Here is a 22,561-nt window from a genome sequence, read left to right on the forward strand (position 1 = left end):
AAACACCTCAGGTGCCCTCTGGGTACCTTTTATAATAAATTCAACACTGGCATTAGTGTGGGTTTATTTTCCTGAGTTTGATAGCAAACAACCCAGGGGTCAGAGAGGCCATCATGTAGTTGGGGAACTCGTAATGACCAGTGCCCAGCTCATGCATTTGCTGCAGCTCCCATGTGCACTTACTATGTCTTAAGGTTTAGCAAAGACACAGTAGGAGCATATTTGTTAATGCACACAAATGCCCTTACATGCATTATAGTGCACCCTGCCTTAGGGCTGTAAGGCCTGCCAGATGGGTGACTTACCTATATTGCATGCAGTGTTAGTGGGCATGGCACTCTGGGTGAGTGCCATGTCGAGTTTGCAACTTTTAGATTCAGCTTGCCATGCACTTGCAATGGCAGTCTGCATGAGGCTGGTGTGGGGCCTCTCAGAGTGCCACAAACGGTGCTGCAACTCTGGGGGCCCCTCTTAAGTACCCATGCCCTAGATACCAGGGGCACAATTTACTAGGTTCTTACAAAGCTGGCTGAAGTGCCAAACATAGTGCAGTTTTAGGGGAAAACGATCTGGCACTGGAAACCTGTTTAGCAGGGGCCCAGAGTACTTGAAGTTGGAAACAACATCATTTTCTAGGCAAAAAGTTAGTTGCTACCATGTCAAGAGGCCTTTCTCACACTATCCAGTAAAGAGGAAAGGTTGGTCTCTTTAACCACTCCTGCATCACTAACAGTCACCTGTGAGAAGCATTCTAGACTGTTGCTTCATTCGATGACATTTGCTGGGGTTTCGAGAACAATTGTAACAACTTTCATTGGATGACCCCTTTATTCTGTCCATGAATCACTCCACATGTTAAGGGGAATAGATAGTCATTAACGTAAAAGGCTAAATCTAAATCAGCCATGCTTCTCTTTTCAGAAAGGGAGAGAGCCAATACACATCAGAGACAGTTATTCCCATTACTCTGATCGGAGTGGTTAGTAGCCACCCTGTCAGCTGGGAAAACTCTTAAGTGATCAACTGTATTCCGGCACCAGATGTTGATTGTTTCCACTACACTTTGTTCTGAAACATGATCAAATAATTGCAGAACTTTAGAGATGTGGTTTTGTACCCCCATTACGTTGACTTGTCGATGAGCAAAGCAATTTGAGACTTTCCAGATCAAGCTTGGGTATTTATTTAAGTATTAACAGTAGTCCTTTTTAACCCCTTCTGTGCCGGGGACGTAATGGTTACGTCCACCGTCACAGTGCTCCTGTGTTCATTATTGTTGGCCATATCTGCCCTCCTTGGGGGCAGATTGGCCTATTTGTGGAAGGCCCATCTACCCCCAAAGGGGTCAGAAAGCCCAGCAGAGACCAGGGAAGTTTTTTTTCCCTCCAAAATAAGAGGGTGGGGGTATGGCCATACCTCCACCCCAAATAAATGGGGCCAAATTTGTTCTGCCCACAAGTGGGCAGATGGGGCAATTACCCCTGATCCACACCCCGGGGGGGGGGGGCAGAAACTCTACTAGATGTAGAAATTAAAAAAAAAAAAAAAAATAGTGGGGTAGATGGCTACCAACCAGTACCAACCTAGTTATGCCCCCACCCCAACTGAAGGGAATAACAGTCTTTCAGCTCTCCCCCACACACTATAGCATCTTATCCCACAGCAAGCAAGAAGACATTTGATCATTTTGGGTTTCCGTTTTACATTTGCTCCATGAGAGCTTGGCTAACTCTCAAAATTGTCCCACTTGGAATGGTGAAGGCTGCACTTTATGGCGTTTGGTGCGCTGCCATGTAGAAAAAACCACAAGACCTAGACACGTATGTAAACTAAACATCTGGGTGATTCCAGTGTGGTGTGTTTCACATGCACCCGCACCATATTCTTACCCACAATGCCCTGCAAACCTCTAACTTTGCTGGAAATCACAAATTTTTCCCACATTTTTGTGATGTAACCTTCCGGAATCTACAGGAATCCACAAAATTCCTACCACCCAGCATTGTCTCATCTATCCCGATAAAAATTCTGCTGCACTTCTCAGCCTAAAAATGTTTTTTTTTCAAACTGCCCTTTTGGACCCTCTTTGGTTCCCCCTCAATTTCGACATATTTTTGGTTCTTCCCTGTCACAAGCACTTGGCCCACCTACACAAATGAGGTATCATTTTTTCATTTTTACCGGGAGACTGAAGGGAACGTTGGGTGGAATGAAATTTGTCCCAGTGCAGTGATCCCACACCGAAATGAGAGGAAAAAGTTTTTTTGGGGCCAAATGTTGAGGTTTGCAAAGGATTCTGGGTAACGGAACCTGGTCAGAGCCCCACAAGTCACCCCATCTTGGATTCCCCCAGGTATCTAGTTTTCAAAACTGCGCAGATTTGCTAGGTTTCCGAAGGGGCCGGCTGAGCTAGGGCCCTTCTTAAGGTGACCCCTAGGCCCCGGCTCACCAATTGGGGTGGGTGGGTATGGAATGGCTCACACAGCAGAGCTCCATGCACTCTGGTACTTGCTACTGGGTGTGGGTGGTGGGGGATTCCAAAGTCAGATTGTTTCAAGGCTCATTTCTCCGGTCCCGTTGGGCTGTTTTACTTGATATTTGTCTGTTTTTGCTCCTGATGATGAGCCTTAGCCACTTGGAGCAATTTCCTTAGGTTTCCTGGCTGTAAAGGCAACAAACTTCTCAGGGAGCTGGTTTAACGAGCTCCTTGTACCAGCCTTTCTCCTTGTTTTCCTCTGGGCCTCTCTCCTCCTTGACGCAGAAGCCCAGCCTTTCCCCCAGCTAGTCCTCCTGGTACACAAGCGAACCGGCCTTCCTGGGAGAGCCCCACAGGTCCTGGTTTCAACTGAAGTCAGAGTCCCTAGCTAAGATTGCCATCAGGATTTCTTTCCTTCAAGCTGTCCATGGCGGCTACCTACAATTCCAGTGTCAAACAGAAAGACGCAACCAAGAGAGAGCTGTCTGCCCTGCACAAGACCGTTTAAGTGGGGGCTGGAGGTGCCAGCAGGGATGCACCTCTAGCCTATCCGGGGGTGCCACGTCACCTCTCCGCCCCTGTCCCTACCTTCATGCACTGCCTGCTGGGACATTTAAAAATGGTGTCACCCAGGAGTCACTTGCCACAGCTGCTGTGGGGGCCTCAGCTCTGCCTTGTTAACATCTCTGCCAGGGTCTCTTTCAACAAATCTTCAAAGGGAGTCCCCCCCTGTGTTGCCTCCAGAGGTCTGGGCTCCCTCCTTTGTTGTGCTTGGGCAGGCCCATCCTCGGCACGTGTGACAGCTGTTTGATTGACGCAAACCATTCTGCCCCATCCCTTTCATCCACAGGAGCTGAGTGAATCACTGTTAATTGCCCCCTTTGTGTGGGGGAGGCCTTTGTTCCTGCCGCTGGATAGAAATGTAATGGACAACAGAAGCAACATGATGGCATAACTTTAAATTCAAGTCTGTGAGTGTTCTGTGATGCATTTGCTGTCCTGGTTTGACATTTTATTTGCTGGTTTATTGATTTTTGGTTTAGGAATCCTCCTTTACTCATCTGTATGCTTATCTAAATGTTGTTTGGGTTTAGAATTTTTTTTGTTGACAAAGTAAAGATGTGCAGGCACATTGGCCCTCATTACAACCCTGGCGGTCAAAGACCGCCAGGGCTGTTTTGGAGTTTGTACCGCCAACAGGCTGGCGGTACAAACTCGGGCATTACGACCGCGGCGCCGGGACTGGCGGTTTCCGGCCACATTGGTCCCAGCGAATTTAATCCTCCAGGGCAGCGCTGCTTGCAGTGGATTATGTGTCCCCCTCCCGCCAGCCTTTTCATGGCAGTATGAACCGCCATGAAAAGGCTGGCGGTAAGGGGAGTCACTGGGCCCCCTGCCACGGCCCCATGGAGCTTTTCACTGTCTGCATAGCAGACAGTGAAAAGCGAGACGGGTGCAACTGCACCCGTCGCACCGCCGGCTCCATTTGGAGCCGGCTCCCGTGTTGCGGCCGAGATCCCAGCTGGGCCGGCGGGGATCTCCAAATAGACCCCGCGGGAGTGCGGCCGCATTGGCGCCCGCCTGGTGGTTTCAACTTGGCGGGCGGCAAGTTGAATTGAGGGCCATAATCTTTCCAAATCTGCACTGAAAATATTGGCCTGTTGTCAGAAGTATGTCTTCTAAGTTACAGCGCAAACCAATTTTTTTTACTTCTTTTTACAACATTCTTTGAAGACAGTTTGTCTGTTGATATACTCTAACAAAAAGAAATACCAATTGACGTGACCAATGCTTCATTAAATTAGGAAATTCCCCTTGTGACAAGTGAGTGTTCAATTTTCAGGATGATAGACTGAATATGATGATGTGTCCTGTATCTGTTCAGCTCATATGGACCACAATCCTAGCCTGGGTAAGTCACTACACACCTACATTATTCTGTGCTCACCCTCTGGTAACTTGGCACAGAGCAGGCAGGCTTAACTTAGAAGGCAATGTGTAAAGTATTTGTGCAATAATTCATACAGTAGCACAGTGAAAATGCCACAAAAAGTACTCCACACCAGGTCAGGAAAATAGATCCTATTTATCTGAATTAAGTTGGACCAAAACAGCAAAAACCCAATATGCGCATGTCAAGATATCATATTTTTTTTTTTTATAGATTTAAACAATTCTGAATCCTTAAAAATCAGTGGTTGTATCCTTGTAACACACAATACCTGGGATACATAAAAAAAAAGTGATTGCAGAGAAGGAGATGCTTTGGAAAATATGGTGCTACTTCACATTTTCTGGCACAGACAATGCGTTGTTTCTTTCCACGCTGCAAGGTGATGCGTCAATTTCCAGGAGTGCAACCTTGGTCCCTCACTGCGATGCAGGGATATTTTGGTGCCCAGGGACGATGCTTTGAAAATCCTCGATGCGCTGGTAAGGAGCAGGCGCAGCAATTGTTTTTTCAGCCACGAAGCAGGCGGTGCGTTGATTTCAGCTGCGCTGATTTTCTGATGCACGGGGATTTTCTTCTCTTTGAAGTCTTTGTGTCCCTGAGACTTCAGAACAGGAGGCAAGCTCTATCCAAGCCCTTGGAGAGCAGTTGTGGGGAAGGCAGAGTCCTTCCAGCAGAGTCAGAGGCCAGCAGGCAGCAGAACAACAAGCAGGGCAGCAGCCTTCCAGCAAAGATGTCCAGATGAGTCCTTTAGGCAACTAGGCAGTCCCTCAGACAGGGTCCAGTTTTAGGTCTGAAAGTGTCTGATTTGGTTGGGTAAGAGACCCAGTATATTTACACTCAAAAGAGTCTTTGAAGTGAGGGAAACTTCAAAGAGTGGTTTTGCAGTGCACAAGTTTCCCTTTCCACCCAGCCCTGTCTGCCAGGAGCCGTGTGGGGGATTATAAGTCCTTTGTGACATCCCCTAACCCTTCCTGCCTAGGGAAACCCATCTGTATGCAGATGAATGCAGCGACAGCTGAGTGTCCTGTGCAAATGGCTATCTGGGTGGAATGCACAAGGGAAGCTGTCAACCAACGCAGACCAGACGTGGATTGGAGACAGGCTGTAAGGCACAGATGGCAGTAAGTGCAGGGAAACGGCTACTTTCTAAAAGTGGCATTTCTGAAATAGTAATGTAAAATCCAACTTCACCAGTAAGTGAAATTTCTCACTACTGTTCCAACCATTCCAAATATGACCAGTCTACTCCAAGCAGAGCAGAATGTATTGTTTAAAAAGTATATAAGGTAATTTCAAATATTGGCAAATGAGAGGAGCAGTCTTGCAGTACTGAAAAATAACTTTGGGAGTTTTTCACTACCAGACCATTTAAAACTTATAAGTAAATGTCTTGCCTTCCACCTACATAGCACCCTGCCCTATGGGATACCTAGGGCCTACATTAGGGGTTTCTTATATGTAAGAAAAGGGGAGTGTTGGAAATAACCCTTTTTGCAGGGTTATCCCCAAACTTTTTGCCTTCTTCCTCCTATTTTTTCAGGTCTGTTTTTGCTGGTTTATTGTCTCTGCACACTTTACCACTGCTAATCTGTGCTAAAGTGCAACTGCTCACTATAGAAATTGAACTGTTGATTGATTTATCCATGACTGGCATATTTGATTTACTGGTAAGCCCCTAGTAAAGTGCAGTAGAGGTGCCCAGGGCCTGTAAATAAAAATGCTACTAGTGGGCCTGCAGTACTGGTTGTGCCACCCACATAAGTAGCTCTGTAATCATGTCTCAGACCTGCCACTGCAGTGTCTGTGTGTGTGTAGTTTTGACTGTAACTTCGACTTGGCAAGTGTACCCACTTGCCAGGCCTAAACCATCCCTTTTCTTACATGTAAGGCACCTCTAAGGTAGGCCGCAGGTAGCCCCAAGGGCAGGGTGCAGTGTATGGTTAAGGTAGGACATATAGTAATGTGTTTTATATGTCCTGACAGTGAAATATTGCTAAATTCGTTTTTCACTGTTGCAAGGCCTGTCCCTCTCATAGGTTAACATGGGGGCTACCTTTAAATCTGATTAAAGTGTTGATTTCCTTTGGGAGCCGATGGACATGTGGAGTTTGGGGTCTCTGAGCTCACAATTTAAAAATACATCTTTTAGTAAAGTTGATTTCAAGATTGTGCATTTGAAAATGCCACTTTTAGAAAGTAGGCATTTTCTTGCTTAATGCATTCTGTGACTCTGCCTGTTTGTGGATTCCCCGTATGGGTCAGTTTGACAGTTGGGCTGTTAACACCTCTCCCCTAGACAGTGACACAAAGGGGGCTGGGGTGTAGCCTCCATATCTTGATTAGCCATCTGTGCTGGAGGGGAGGTGAGGAGTGGTCACTCACACCTGAAAGGACTGTGCCGGGCCCTCACACAGTGCTGTCTCCGACCCCCTGGTGAGTGTCTGGGGCCTGGCCTGGACAAGGAAGGATCTTGCAAACACTTGAGAATTTGCTTTGAAGTTTAAAAACCTCAAAAGCAGAACTGGGTATAAGAAGCAGACCCAAAACCCCAGACTTTTAGAATCTTTCGGGAATCAAGAGGAACCTCTGCCTAGGAGAAGAGCTGAAGGAAGAGTACTGTCCCTTTGCTGTGTTGCTTTGCTGGACTTGTCTGCAGTTGCTGCTTCTGCCTGAAAAGAGTGAAAAGGGTGAACTTTTCTGTGTGTCCTGCTTGAGAAAATTCTCCAAGGGCTTGGAGTAGAGCTTGCCTCCTGTTGGAAGTCTCAGGGACACCAAAGACTTCAGTTTCCTCGACCTGCAGCACTGGGAACTGTGTGTTTTGTGCTGTCCAAGAGGAGAAACCACTGCAGCGCCGGCAATGACGCCGCTGGCCTGCACCGTGACCTGCTGATGCCGCACAGAGTCGCATTGCCCCGCTTCACCGTGACCCTGGTCTCCCCGACGCCATCATCGGACGACTTCACCAAGCGGTTGCTCGCACCGCGACCTGTGGGCCCCACACTACAGCGTCACCTGCTCACACCGCAGCAAGGGCAACCCCGATGACGTCGCTCGTGCTGACAGCCGCTGCCTGCACCGTGGCCTGTGGATACCACTCGTGAGGGTCACGAAGCACCGTCCCGTCCCACACTGCTGGCTTGGGCCTACAGACGACAGCGCTTCCGCAACGAAGATGCCGCTGCCTGCCCCGTGACTTGTGGACACCGCACATTGCACCGCCCCGCTTCACACCGCAGCCCTGGTCTCACCGACGCCACTGGATGCCATTACTGAGCCGTTGCCTGCACCGTGACCTGTGGGCACCGCACGTCGCATCGTCCCGCTTCGCACTGCAGCCCCTACGCCATCCCTGCCAGCGCACCTGATTTCATCAGCCCGGAGTTCGATCCCTGAGGTGCGTGACTTCAAGGGCCCGACGACTCCGGAACTGACGCCAGCGACGCCGCTCTCCAGAGCTCACCGCGAGGATCACGACGCCCTGCAAATCCAAGGTACTGTTTGTGGGTCTTCCCGACACACGCAGCTGGCCCGAGACGCCGAGGCCAGCCTGAACTTTTGGTTTTGTTGTTCACGATGCCGTGATGGCCCCAGGTGGAGTTATCAACTTCAAGGAACTGTATTGTTAAGTACATCTTGCAGCATTCATATTTTTATTACTGTATGTTGGATTTTTTATCGTATTTGGTCTTGTTTTATATAGATAAATATTGGCTATTTTTCTAAAACAGGTGTGGTGTCATTTTGTAGTGTTTTCACTTATTACTGTGTGTTATGTGCAAATGGTTTACACATTGCTTCTGAGATAAGCCTGACTGATCGTGCCAAGCTACCAAGGGGGTGATCTGGGGTTATCTGAGCGGGTATCTCCCCTTATCCTGACTAGAGTGAGGGTCCCTACTTGGACAGGGTGCAAACCGACTTCCAACTGGAGACCCCATTTCTAACATTGGTTCTCAGCGGTGAGGATAGGACTTGCATTTGCACTTGACCTACAGTGATTGGTGTACACTACTACCATATTGCAGACCATTATGTGCCACATACAGTTGTTTGTTTTTGATTTTTTTCTCTTTGACCTACGTTTGATCTTGAGTTCAAGTGAACCCCAACAACATCATGTCTCAATCAAGAGCATCTTCAGTTGCATCCCAGGATTTGGTTTTTGAGGAGGATAGATTGGAAACCTATTCCATGAGGGAACTGAAGTCAGTTTGTAAAAACCTCAAAGTTCAGATCAGAGGCCTCACCAAAAAGGAGGAGCTACAGAAGGCGCTGAGGGCCTGGGTAGCAGCCAGAACTGCCAGTGGGCAGTCTGAGGATCCAAATGGAGAGTCTACTGACACAAATTCTATGGAAGATGTACTGAGGGTGCAGGAGCTGCCGGGGGGGGGGGGGGGAGGTACCCCGTGTGCCAAGCAGTAGTGGTGGATCAAAAGGACTGACTCCAGAGGAGCTGGAGGACAGGAGAGAAGTCAGGAGGCACCAGATTGAGTTGGAGATATTAAAAATGGAGACTCGGAGGGAGCAGCGAGCCATGGAGGAAAGAAAGATGCTTTTGGACCATGAGCTTAAAGTAAAAGAGCTGGATGTGAGGAGCATGTCCAGCCAGGATGGTGGCAGCAATTCCTTAGTGCAGTCAGACAGAATTGTGCACATTCCTAAAAACGTAGGGGGAGAGTACAAGAAGGGAGATGACATACAGAGGTGGTTTCAGGGATATGAGGTGTCCATCCTCATGAGTAGGATCCCTGAGAAGAATTGGGGATTAGGATTGTGGAACCACTTCACAGAGGAGGGGAGGGACACTTTGCTAGCTTTGGGTAAGGGGTACAACCTCACCTACGCTGACATGAAGGAGGCCCTTCTCACTCAGTATGGTCTCACTCCTGACCAGTACAGGGATCTGTTTATGCAGAGTACGAAAACTGAGTCTCAGACCTGGTTGGAGTGTGTAGATTTGTTTTGTAGAGCACTTGATGGTTGGGTGAAGGGCAGTAATGTGACAGATTTTCAGGGGCTGTACAACTTAATTGCGTGGGAGCACTTGTCTAGTCTGTGTTTTGCAGAGTTGCGCCAGCACTTGACTGATAGTAAGCTGACTGACCCCAGGAAGCTTGTTATGGAGGCGGACCACTGGGTGAGTACCAGGGTCCATAAGAAGGTTTATGGGGGAGACACAGCCAAAGATGGGCAGGGTGCCCAGAAGAATGAGAGGGAAGTCAAAGGAGATGCAGACAGGTCCCAGGATAAGGAGGGAGAAAAAGAGTCCCTGGCCCCTTCTGACAGGGAGGGGGGAGGTTCTGGTAGGCAGCGGCCCAGGGCACCCCATTTTCAACCCTGGTGCTTTGAGTGTTCCCAGTTAGGACACATGAAAGGGGACTCTGTCTGTCCTAAGACAACCCACATTGGTGGCCCCTCTAGCGAGGTGGCTAATGTGGCCTTAGGGGGAGGTAGCCCCCAGGGGCAGGTCATAGACCATGCCATGATATCCCTTAGTTGGGAGGTTGACTCAGAGGTTGAGTTGGTGATCCCGGAGGGTGGGGGTCTTCACTTCCACCAGGTAACAGTGAATGAGGTCCAAGTCAATGCTCTGAGGGACAGTGTGGCTAGCCATACAATGATGGTGGAAAGGCTTGTCTCCCCAGAACAGTACACCGGCCAGGTGTGTAGGGTGACACCAGTCCATGGGCAGGACTTGTTCCGTCCTATGGCCCTGGTATATGTAGAGTGGGGTGGGGCGGGGCGGTGACCCAGAGGCGGGTCATAGTCAGTCCCCAGATCATAGACTGCCTTCTGGGGAATGAGTTGCCCCAGGTGTCAGGGGAACTGGGAGTGGTGGCCCCCAGAGGCACCCTCGCAGTTCAGTTGTCTGGGGGTACCACTCCAAGGCGGAGGGTACCGGATCCTAGCACGAGGGACAGGAGGAGGGAGAGCCCACCCCTGTCCCCTGCTCAGCCTGAGGGTACAGACCCAATGGTGAGTGACTAGTCTCAGGACACCACTCCTGAACTGGTGGGAAGGAAAGTAGAAAAAGGGTGCAAGTCACCTGGGGTTACTGCCCCCACTTTTTAAAACCACAGAGGCTAGAAACCCTAGCATGGCCTGGGTCCTGGCTGTTGACACTGACAAACTGCATGCTTTTGCTATGAAGCCTTGTTAGACGCATTGTCCAAGAAGAACCCACCATCCTGCTTCTGCCAGACTACTGCTTGCATCTAAGTCAACTAAGCAAAAGATTGCTTGTCGCAGATGTCACGTATGCCCCCTCAAGCTATGGAACTAATTACCTGAGGTGCTCCAACATGAAAAATGTGGCCTTTATTTCAGAGGTTCCCTTAAAATCTGCCTCTTACGTTAGGCACTGACTGTCACATGACATATTTTGTCGTAATTTATTGGCCTGTTCTATCTTGCCTCTATCTTGCTCATTTCATATAGCATCATGAGTTCTAAGCTAACTATGTGCTGTATTAATATATTTAACAGAGCATAAGGGTCTGCCTTTTAAAATAGCCTGCACCATATCTTAACAATACCTCCAAAAAAAAAAAACTAGTATTTGTCTTTTGACCTTTCATTTACAGTTAATCGACCTAATTTTCAATCAGCCACAAAAAGCCTGTAGGTTTTATCACAGATATTTATAGAGCGCGCTACTTACCCGTTAGGGTTCCAAGGTGCTGAGTGGGGGGGTGGGGGGGGACTACTGCTGCTCGAAGAGCCAGGTCTTGAGGAGTCTTCTGAAGGCGAGTAGGTCTTGAGTCTGTCGGAGGTAGGTAGGGAGCGTGTTCCAGGCCTTGGCGGCGAGGTAGGTGAAGGATCTGCCGCCGGAGGAGGTTCGTTGGATGCGGGGGACGGTGGCAAGGGCGAGGCTCGCGGATCGCAGTTGGCGGGTCGGGGTGTAGAAGTTGAGTCTGTCGTTGAGGTAGGAGGGGCCGGCGTTGTGGAGTGCTTTGTGTGTGTGGGTAAGGAGCTTGAAGGTGACCCTTTTGGTGACGGGGAGCCAGTGGAGTCCTTTGAGGTGAGGGGTGATGTGGTTGTGGCGAGGTGCGTTGGTGATGAGTCGGGCTGAGGCGTTTTGGATGCGTTGGAGTCGCTGTAGGTGTTTTGCTGGGATTCCTGCATAGAGTGCGTTGCCGTAGTCCAGTCTGCTGCTGACGAGGGCATGGGTCACTGTCTTCCTGGTGTCGGTCGGGATCCACTTGTAGATCCTGCGGAGGGTGTGGAGGGTGTTGTAGCAGGAAGAGGTGATGGCGCTGACTTGTCTGTCCATGGAGAGTGCGGAGTCGAGGATGAATCCCAAGTTGCGGGCGTGGTGGGTGGGCGTCGGGCAGTTCCGAGGGTGGTGGGTCACCACGAGTCCGCTGCAAAAAATTGTCATCTTCTTTGTAGAGGTGCTGTGTACAAAACAAAAAGATAACTCTACAGTTGTGCGGGCTTTTTGAGTGAGACTACTGAAGGGATTACTCACTTCCTAATTTAGATAATGTGTTGAGCTCACAATGGATATTGTTTTTTTTTATTTAGATTTGTTTAATTTTTGTCACTTTCAGGGAACATTTTCGGCAAACAAGGATTCTTGTGGCTTATGACAAAAGGAACTGAATAAGGTAGGGTTTACAGGCTAAATGTTGACTATGTGTGCAGCATACAGCCTTCGTGTTTATTTTCTTTTAGAGGTGCTCATTTTTGGACACAGGAAGGATGAAAAACGGAGTAATCTCTGCAGAGATTCAAAAGAGTTACTTGCAAGTGCAGGACACATTACGCCTTCCTTCTAGGTGCTTTGTGGCAAGTGAGCTGGTGTTGTGGTGCTCACCCTCAAATAGACGTATGCAGTACCTTTTTTAACATATGCCATGTTGTTTCCAAACAAAAAGCCAAATAATTCTGACACACACACGTTTTGTCTGTCCATTCAGTATAAAGATATGGAAGTGATTTACAAGATTCTGCTCACATTCAATCTGGACTCGCTATGTAGAGCTTCTCACCAGCCACCTTCCAGGTTTGGTCCTACCCAACTCCCAGAACACCACAGGGGTAAGCCACTGTAACTCCGATCACGTTCTAATGTAAACACTTACACTCAACTACGAGACACTAACCATGAGACAACATTAATTCAAGATAAAACACCACCCGACAACCACAAGACCTGCACCTTAAAACAAACACACAATGAGGAAATAATACATTCCCCCTTTACTTATATATAAGCATGAATATGTAGGCATAAAACAAATGTAACCATAACCTGAAATGTCAACTCCAATGATTTGACACACATTGCATTCTCCAGGAAGGACTCATCCTAGTATGATTTGTACGCTGCAGTTTACTTTCTTCCTGGATCACCTCCGACCACAAGCCTTTGATTGTTCTCGATGACTTATCTTGACATTCCACAGTGTCCTCTTTGTCTTAAATTCATACTACATGACGTTTTATTCCAATGCGGATTAGATGCTATGGGAGTTGTTTTCTTTCCTCCTTTTATTAAACGCATTATGAACTAAGTTAAGCTAATATAGATTGCTTTTACACTGTCCTCCATCTTGCTTTTACATCACAATATACCACATGATGACTATTGCGGTCTTTCTGCTCTAAATAAAGCTTTGCTACGCTCTCACTAATAAATGGAGAGTGTTCCTTTTTGACCTTTCTTTCCTTACCTAACCAAGGACATACCAACTGCCCCAGGCTATTGCTAAACAATGTATCAGTTGCCCTCCTGCTCCTGCCTCATCCCCCTCCCCCACTCGCATCCCCCTCTCTATCTCCCCTATCTAACCCGTTCACTATCTACCTCCCTCACTCCTCCTATCTACCTATCTCTCAATCTCTCTATCCCACTATCTAACTCCCTCACTCTCCACCTCCTCCTATCTTCCTATCTCTCTATCTATTTCCCTATCTATCGATTTCCCTATCTATTTTCTCTATCTATTTCTCTATCTCTCCCCCCTCCCTCACCCCCTCTATTACCTATCTTCCTATCCTCTCACTCTACCTCTCACCCTCACCCACCTCTACAACCCCCCCTCCCCTATCTTCTCAACCCTACTCCTATCTTTCTCCCTTATCTCCTAAACCTCTAACACTCACCCCCCTCCACCCTTAAACACCCCTCCCCCAGCTCTTCTCACTCTACCTGTCCCCCCCTCCCTCGCGCTTTCCTGCCGCGACCTCCTGCACGCCACCGCCCCCCAGCTCCCATTCGCCCCCACCTGACCCCTCCCCCCCCTCCTACCTCATATGGCGGCCGCTGCGCGACCGCGCCACTGGCGCGCCAGAGGCAAGCCCGTCTGCGCCCATCCGCGCCTGGCCCGCGCCCAGCGCCACGACCCCTGGTCCCCAGCTCTCCCAAGCCCCGCTGACCCGCTACGACCCCACCACCCTCCACGCCCTCAACCCAGGACGCTCCAACACCTGCTTCCAAGCTCACCCCAAACGCACCCATGGACCCTTCGCCTGCAACTCCTGCAAACGCACCTTCCACCACGCAACAACCACGACCACAAGCCCACGCGCCATCAACCACCTCAAGTGCATCGTAGTCAACGCTCGCTCCGTCCACAAACACGCCATTGAACTCTGGGACCTCCTGGACTCCATAGCACCGGACGTCGCCTTCATCACGGAGACCTGGATGAACGCCTTCTCGGCCCCTGACATCGCCACTGCTATCCCCGAAGGCTACAAGATCTCCAGAAAAGACCGCACCAACCAGGTAGGAGGAGGTATCGCCATCGTCTTCAAAGACTCCATCAGCGTCACCACCTCCACCGAAGACACCCCTCTCGCCGCTGAACACCTGCATTTTCAGATTCGCACCGATCCGAGGACCACCCTCAGAGGATCCCTCGTCTACCGTCGTCCCGGCCCACGCGCCCCTTTCAGCGACGCCATCGCCGACTTCATCTCCCCGCACGCCCTCGCCTCACCGGACTACATCCTCCTAGGTGACCTCAACTTCCATCTGGAACAAAACAACAACCCCAACACCACCACCCTGCTCGACAACCTCGCCAACCTCGGCCTCAAACAACTGGTGAACACCGCCACCCACATTGCCGGACACACGCTTGACCCCATCTTCTCCGCCAGCAAACACGTCTTCTTCAGCCACGCCTCCGCCCTACACTGGACCGACCACAGCTGCGTCCACTTCACATTCCGACGCGAGACTCGCCACCTCCGCACCCAACCCATCCCTCGTCGACAGTGGAACAAGATCCCCAAAGAGCAACTCTTCTCCGCAATCGCCGCCAACCAACCCACCCTCACCACCGACCCCAACGACGCAGCCCTCAACCTCACAAACTGGATCTCCAACTGCGCAGACATCCTTGCTCCCCTCAAACGCACGCATCGACAGACCAACACCAAAAAACCTCTCTGGTTCTCTGACACCCTCAAAGAATCAAAGAAAACTTGTCGCGCCCTTGAGAAAGCCTGGCGCAAGGACCGCACCGCTGACAACATGACCGCCCTCAAGAACGCTACCCGCGAACACCACCACCTGATCCGCGCTGCCAAAAGGAACTTTTTCACCGACAGACTGGACAAAAACAGACACAACAGCAGAGAACTCTTCAGCATCGTCAAGGAGTTCTCCAACCCCAGCGCCAACGCCAACGCCGTCACGCCCTCACAGGATCTGTGCGAATCCCTCGCCACTTTCTTCCATCGCAAGATTAGCGACCTCCACGACAGCTTCGGACACCAGACCCAACCATACACCACCGAACCGGCATCCACGGCCATCACCCTCAACAACTGGTCCCACATCAACACGGAAGAAACCAAATCCATCATGAACTCTATCCACTCCGGCGCCCCTTCGGACCCCTGCCCGCACTTCATCTTTAACAAAGCCGACGACATCATCGCCCCGCACCTCCAGACCGTCATCAACTCTTCTTTTTCTTCTGCTACCTTCCCCGAATGCTGGAAACACGCCGAAGTCAACGCCCTACTAAAGAAACCTACGGCTGACCCGAGCGACCTAAAAAACTTCCGCCCCATCTCTCTTCTGCCTTTCCCAGCCAAAGTAATAGAGAAGACCGTCAACAAACAGCTGACCACCTTCCTGGAAGACAACAACCTGCTCGACCCCTCACAAACCGGATTCCGAACCAACCACAGCACTGAAACCGCCCTCATCTCAGTCACTGACGACATCAGAACCCTGATGGACAACGGTGAAACAGTCGCCCTCATTCTGCTCGACCTCTCGGCTGCCTTTGACACCGTCTGCCACCGCACCCTAATCACCCGCCTCCGCTCCACCGGGATCCAAGGCCAGGCCCTGGACTGGATCGCCTCCTTCCTCTCAAACCGTTCCCAAAGAGTTTACCTCCCTCCGTTTCGCTCAGAACCCACCGAGATCATCTGCGGTGTTCCCCAAGGCTCATCGCTCAGCCCGACACACTCTTCAATGTCTACATGAGCCCCCTCGCCAACATCGTACGCAAGCACGACATCATCATCACCTCCTACGCCGACGACACCCAACTTATACTCTCCCTCACCAAGGACCCCGCCAGCGCCAAGACCAACCTAAAAGAGGGTATGAAGGACGTCGCAGATTGGATGAGGCTCAGCCGCCTAAAGCTGAACTCTGAAAAAACGGAAGTCCTCATCCTCGGCAACACCCCGTCCGCCTGGGACGACTCCTGGTGACCCACGTCCCTCGGCACCGCACCGACCCCCACAGACCACGCCCGCAACCTCGGCTTCATCTTGGACCCTCTTCTCACCATGACCAAGCAAGTCAACGCCGTGTCCTCCGCCTGCTTCCTCACCCTCCGCATGCTCCGCAAGATCTTCCGCTGGATCCCCGCCGACACCAGAAAAACCGTGACCCACGCCCTCGTCACGAGCCGCCTGGACTACGGCAACACCCTCTACGCCGGGACCACAGCCAAACTCCAAAATCGCCTGCAACGCATTCAAAACGCCTCGGCCCGCCTCATCCTCGACATACCCCGCAGCAGCCACATCTCCGCACACCTGAGACACCTGCATTGGCTCCCTGTCAGCAAAAGGATCACCTTCCGACTTCTCACCCACGCACACAAAGCCCTCTACGACAAGGGACCGGAATACCTCAACAGACGCCTCAGCTTCTACATCCCCACCCGCCTCCTCCGCTCCTCTGGCCTCGCACTCGCTGCTGTCCCTCGCATCTGCCGCTCCACGGCGGGCGGGAGATCTTTCTCCTTCCTGGCGGCCAAGACCTGGAACTCCCTCCCCACCAGCCTCAGGACCACCCAGGACCACTCCGCTTTCCGGAGACTCCTAAAGACCTGGCTGTTCGAACAGCGATAACCCCCCCCAATTTTTCCCCTAGCGCCTTGAGACCCGCACGGGTGAGTAGCGCGCTTTATAAATGTTAATGATTTGATTTGATTTGATTTGATCAGTTCAGTTGCTTGAATAAACTGTGAGAATGACTAAAATCCAATGTATTTCTACCATGACAGAATCTCAAATATATTCTGTAGTAAAATGTTCCTTATTGTTAGTTCCTTATTGGTGAAAATCCTGAGAATATTCGCGTAGAATGTATGAATGTCTGTCCAAAGTCCTGTAAAAAGACGTGGATTTCTGTAAGAAGGAGACCTTTAGTAGGCAAATGTATGTCGGATTTCACTTAGAACTATACTGAGTTCTTTGTACATATGATTTGCATACTTTGCTGCTAAGGTTACTTCTGACATGTTTATTGTAATCCGCCCATTAATTCTTTACATAAAGCTTTGAAATGACAACCCTCGTCTGTCATTCTTACAAGAATGTTTCAGCATCTCCGATTGAATTGAAACAAATAGATTTAGTGACGGTTCCAGTCGGGGAGCAACTAAGTCAGGATCGGGACTTCACCGATCCCGGTCCAAGCAGCTGGCACGCCCTATGTGTTGAATTTCACGATAAGTTTGCGCGCTGAAAATTCCAACATGACAACTGACTTGGATACTTCTTTTACTCTCTTCAGTACACTAAATGTAACCTCCGACCTTCATTCGGTCTGGTAACTTTATTCTAATTACATCTTCCACAGCTACATCCATGTGTTTCACACATTTCTTCTCATCATGCAGCAACTTGGTCCTTTCCCGCCCCCTCATAGTGTTATTAGTATTTATTTTATTGCTTACAGACATTCTTATGCAAGTGCCCAGCACCTCGTTGGCTCTATCTGCTGTAACATTTCCTTGGGGATGATGCAAACTACTACTTTAATGCTCTATTTCATACTTTTGAAGAAAATGTTTAATTGATTCAATTAGAATTGTACTTCATATTCTGAAATTAACTCCTTTAGTGGACTTTCACTTGCTGTTAGTTTTCTAAAATCTTGCAACAGATAGGCTGGTAACCCCTTCCACAAACTCTCATAATCCATTTAGAATATTATTCTATGACCATTAATGCAAATGTATGCTTATACAATGACATAAATGTCTTCAAAAAGTATATAGCTAACTTTTTTTTCTCCCAAAACTGACTTAGTATGTTCACGCTGACTATTTGGTGATTTCTGCATACCTAACCTTTCCCTTGTGCCATATTGACTGATGCTCATCTTCTTGTCTCCATCTAACTGGCCACCAAAATTACTCTCAACCTTCGTTTACAGCCTGTCATTCCTCAGTGCCCTTTGTGTACAAGGCCAAGTAACTTCCCTTTCACCGCAGCCATAAAAGTTCCTTTCACCCGGCCACCAGAAGGGGTGAAAACGATTTGTTTCCTCAATATACCGACATTCCCCTATTCTTCAGTCTAGCCTCTTCCTCTGACCCCACTTTAACTGTAACACTTCAAATCTTCTATTTGGTTTTCATCCCTATCAAAATTTTGAAGCAATTTGCTCTCTTATTTTTGCTACCTGGTAAATACTCAACATTAAAATCATACTGTAGCAAGTGTGTACTTGCCCTGAGAATTCTGGCAGTGGTGATTGACTGGCTTAACTATTAATGTTTAGCAGAGATTTGTGAACAATTCATACTATGAACTCTTCCCCCCCCCCCCCCCCACCCACCGACAGTACACACAATTTCGAGATATTTTCAAAGCCCAAATGCAGTCTATTAATTCTTTCTCTATAACAAAATAGAACATATTTAATTATTTTAGTACCCTAATGCAACCACTACCATGGGCTGTCCACCTTCTTCATTCTGCTCCCCAACCACTCCTATTCCTTTGCACTTGCATCTACTTTAAATCAAAACTTATTGTTTGGATTTGACCTACTGTGAATACGTGCCCTCTCAACCCATTATTTTCAGAAGCTTGGACTTGTCCCTAGTTCCACTGAAATATTTTTTATCTTAAACAATCTTGTACTTCCTTTAACTCCCAAAAAAAGGCATCACTCTTTCTGGGATTGACTGGGCTTTTCATGGCTTCTATTAAACTATATTTGGGTTTGATTCCTTCATAGGTCAAAATGCCCTAAGTATTTTATGTGGTCTGTAGCAAAGACACATTTGTCTTAAACAATTTTCCCCAAAATCTGCAAGGCCTCTTTTAGCTTGTTATCCTGCTCCTCTCTTGCAAACCCCTTCTCCCCCTTAAACAGATTTGCCATGATTCAATTGCTGCTGATGATGTTAACCTGCAAAATTGAAAGATCATGTCTGGTGGTAAGAAAGCAGCCAAATAATACCATTCCTCTGCTAATGGAACTTGATGGTATGCTGATCTCACATCCAGCTTCGAGAAGAAGTTCACATCCTGCACTGTGGCTAACATGTCCTCAATTATTGGTAGGTCCATCTACACAGATCTCCCTATTTAAACCCCTGAAGTCAGTGCATACCCTAAATTCATTTGACCCCGTTTTCTAACTACTATCTGTGAAATCATGACAACGGCTCAACAGGCATGGATCTGTTTTTGTTGCATATATTTTTATGTGAGAAATTGGGTTGTTGACTGAATGAGTTGTTAACTCTAGTCAAGCAGCAACCACAAATCTTGTCCGGGGAAGGCACAAACAAACTCCAAATTAATCTGTGCTCACTCTCTGGTATCTTGGCACAGAGCAGTCAGGCTTAACTTGAAGGAAGTGTGTAAAGTATTTGTGCAACACTTCAAACAGTAACACAGGGAAAACCCCACACAAAAAGGAGCCCACACCAGGTGGGTAAAATAGAACTTAATTTAATGAATCAACAAGACCAAAACAGCAAGCATCAAATAAGTAGAACTCGAGTTATACATTTAAAGAAAATAAAATGTAAACTAGCGTTTAGAACAAAGAAGCGCCAACCGGGGATATCGGGTCGCGCCGACCTGGGACAAAGGCAAAGGTTCATGATGGCTACCATTGAGCACAGGCCGACTATAGGGACCAGTGTATTGAAGTGGTGGTCAGAGGTCCAGTAGTTATACCCATATGTGCCTTTTGAAGTGGGGGAGACTTCAAAGATATGCCTTCCTGCCCTGGCTCCAGAGGCACTACAGGGGGTTATGCAGCCCTCTGTGTGTGGACAGGACACAGCCTATTCAGGTGTAATTTAGGCTGTGCCGAGCTCCTCCCTCCCATCCTGCCCAGGATGGCTCATCAAGGCCCATCATGTCACACCTAAGCTTCCATTGTTGCAAAGCCCAGTTGTTGCCCCACCCCAGACATGTGAGCTGAGACAGACAGCTGGTACCAAATGGCTAAAGTAAGAAAATGTCAACTTTCTAAAAGTCGCATTTTCAGAATTGCAATTTAAAATCCAACCATTATAAGTTGTGAATTTAAATTGTGATTACACAAACACCGAACTTGGAAAATCTTTCTCTTCCCAGTTGGAAGTCGTACATATAAAAGGTTGTAAGGCAACTTCAGTGTTATCCTATGGGAGAGATGGGCCTTGCAGTAGTGCAAAACAAATGTAAAAGTTTTTCACTACTAGAACATGTGAAACTTAAATGTACACATCCAACTTGTTAGATACACTGCACCTTGCCTTTGGGACTGCCTAGAGCCTACCGTAAGGTTGGCTTATATGTATTACAAAAGGAAGTTTTGGGCCTGGCAAAAGAGATTTTGCCAGGTTGGCATGACAGTTCAGAACTGCATACATGGTCTCTGCAATGGCAGGCCTTGGACATATTTACAGGGCTACTTAAGTGGGTGGCACAATCAGTGCTGCAGGCCCACTAGTAGGCTTTAATTTACAGGTCCTTGGCACATGTATTGCACTTTACTTGGGACTCATAACAGGCCTTGAAAAATCTACTCGCCCACTCACTATTGCGAGCCATATATTATCAGGTCGAGCTATTTCTTGGACCCACTGGCCCCTTCTGGTGAGCTGACAAAGAACAGGTGGTCTGTTCAGTCAGAAAGTGAAAGAGCACTAAAGATGCCTTTTAAATCTTGTTCTTGTCACATTTGCTCTGTGTTCAGAGAGAGGTCAAAAGTCAGTTTGTCTTTCAATTTATTTTCCTTCTGACTGCAGAGTTCCAGGATTTTGTTAGGTTTTTCCTAACACACATGTAAATGGCGAAGTCAACTATACAAACATTTCAAAATATATTTCAGTAGTTATGAAAGCCCATTGTTTGTACTTTTGATGAAAGAAAATATATTTTTTAATAGGATGAAAACAAATCAAAACACTTTACTCGGTTTAAAAGTGAGATTTAAGCATAAACCTAGGAATACTGCTACCCTGGTATGCTATTGGTAAATTAAGAAGCAAGAAATGGATCATGTGCATATGTGGGCTAGATTCTTTTTATACATGGAGCAAGCATTTAATCTATTTAATCAAAGTTTTTTTTTCTAAGGCAGAAATGCTGAGCTCACATATTTGAGGGTACGCTCATATGTGACAATCAAGAAAAAGGCAACTCTGTAAACTAAAATATTTGCCTAGGATCGCACAATTTGACACCCGTTTACGGGTCAAGTACGTGACGGTTATGGTTGAGTAGATTTTCAAGTTACTCGTCCTACATGTCTAGTAACATTTTTATGATTTTTCAAGGCCTTTATAAGTAAATTACATTTGCCAATTGGGGGTATGCCCCAATCATGTTTTAAGGAGAGAGAACAAGCACTTATACACTGGTTAGCAGTAGTAAAGTGCACCACATCCTAAAGCCAACAAAAATGAGGCGGAAGAAGGGAACGTCTGGGGATGACCCTGCAGAAAGGTCAATTTTCCACATTTTCCAAGTATTGAGTCAAATCCTGTCTTTTTTTTCAATGGAACTGCTCCCAATTTGTCTTCCCGGCACAGCCTCCTCTTTTAGTTTGAAGAATTGCAAGAATTTAATAAAACTAATTCTTTTCTGAATTCTTCCTTAAATTCAAGTAAACATTTACCAGCATACCTAGTTATTTTTTTGCTGCAAACTCTACCATCTTCTCTTTGGTCAATTCTGCCTCTAACTCGCTTATTTTCTTTTTTTCACTTTTCTTCTCTTTCGGCTGTAATTTGTATTGCCTTGACATGTCTCCACATCACATCTACCGTTCCTTGATGCATAAAGCCTAAAATGTCTTGACCTCCTGGTCACATAATCTGTGCCCACACCCCCTTATTTCCCTACTCATACATTTATTGCTGCTCCAAAAATACCCAGCTATGTCAAATTTTTGTTGTGTGTATGCTATAGTTCTACTTTTAAGTGGTTCCATGAGCCGGTTTGGGCATACTTTATCTACTGTATGTTTGGATAAGATTGAACTCTTTGCTTCCAGATCGAGTAGAAAATCGGACCTCTCCAACCTGTATGTCTTTGATTTTGCTTACTCTCACTGAAAAGACAGTTATTTATGCTCTCAGCTAATGTATCATGGTCACTTTCTAATGTGCGCATACTTGTTCTTTTACCACTGTGCTTTACATTCCTGCAAAGTGTCCTGTTAGTCGATATTTAGTGCAAGTTCTGTTCAGAGTAGTGCACAATTTGGAATTGGCTATATGTCCTGCACATCTGCTTCTATAGCAAATATTGCTCATCCGCAGCTTAATCAATTTCATATGTTGCTTGTTCTGGTTCACACTTTTGAGCAGATTCAATTGCAGATATGGACATTTTGTCACGACAGTTAACTTTTTGGCTTCTCCTTGGGATGACTAAGTACCGTTGGCAACATCAGCTGC

General features: G+C 47.8%; 1 protein-coding gene across 3 annotated transcripts in view; it reads left to right on the forward strand.

Moving 5' to 3' along the window:
* TMEM177 (transmembrane protein 177) overlaps positions 1-22,561 on the forward strand; it is a 62,940-nt gene that overhangs the window by 6,046 nt on the left and 34,333 nt on the right. For 2 of the 3 annotated variants that reach the window (XM_069224609.1, XM_069224607.1), the window contains exon 2: positions 11,984-12,040. The exons of the other annotated variant lie outside the window; for it this stretch is intronic. The gene's annotated coding sequence lies outside the window, so the exon portion shown is untranslated. The remainder of the gene's footprint in view (positions 1-11,983; positions 12,041-22,561) is intronic. 3 annotated transcript variants of the gene reach the window in all.

Source organism: Pleurodeles waltl, chromosome 3_1 (genome assembly GCF_031143425.1).
Source record: "Pleurodeles waltl isolate 20211129_DDA chromosome 3_1, aPleWal1.hap1.20221129, whole genome shotgun sequence".
Classification (NCBI taxonomy): domain Eukaryota; kingdom Metazoa; phylum Chordata; class Amphibia; order Caudata; family Salamandridae; genus Pleurodeles; species Pleurodeles waltl.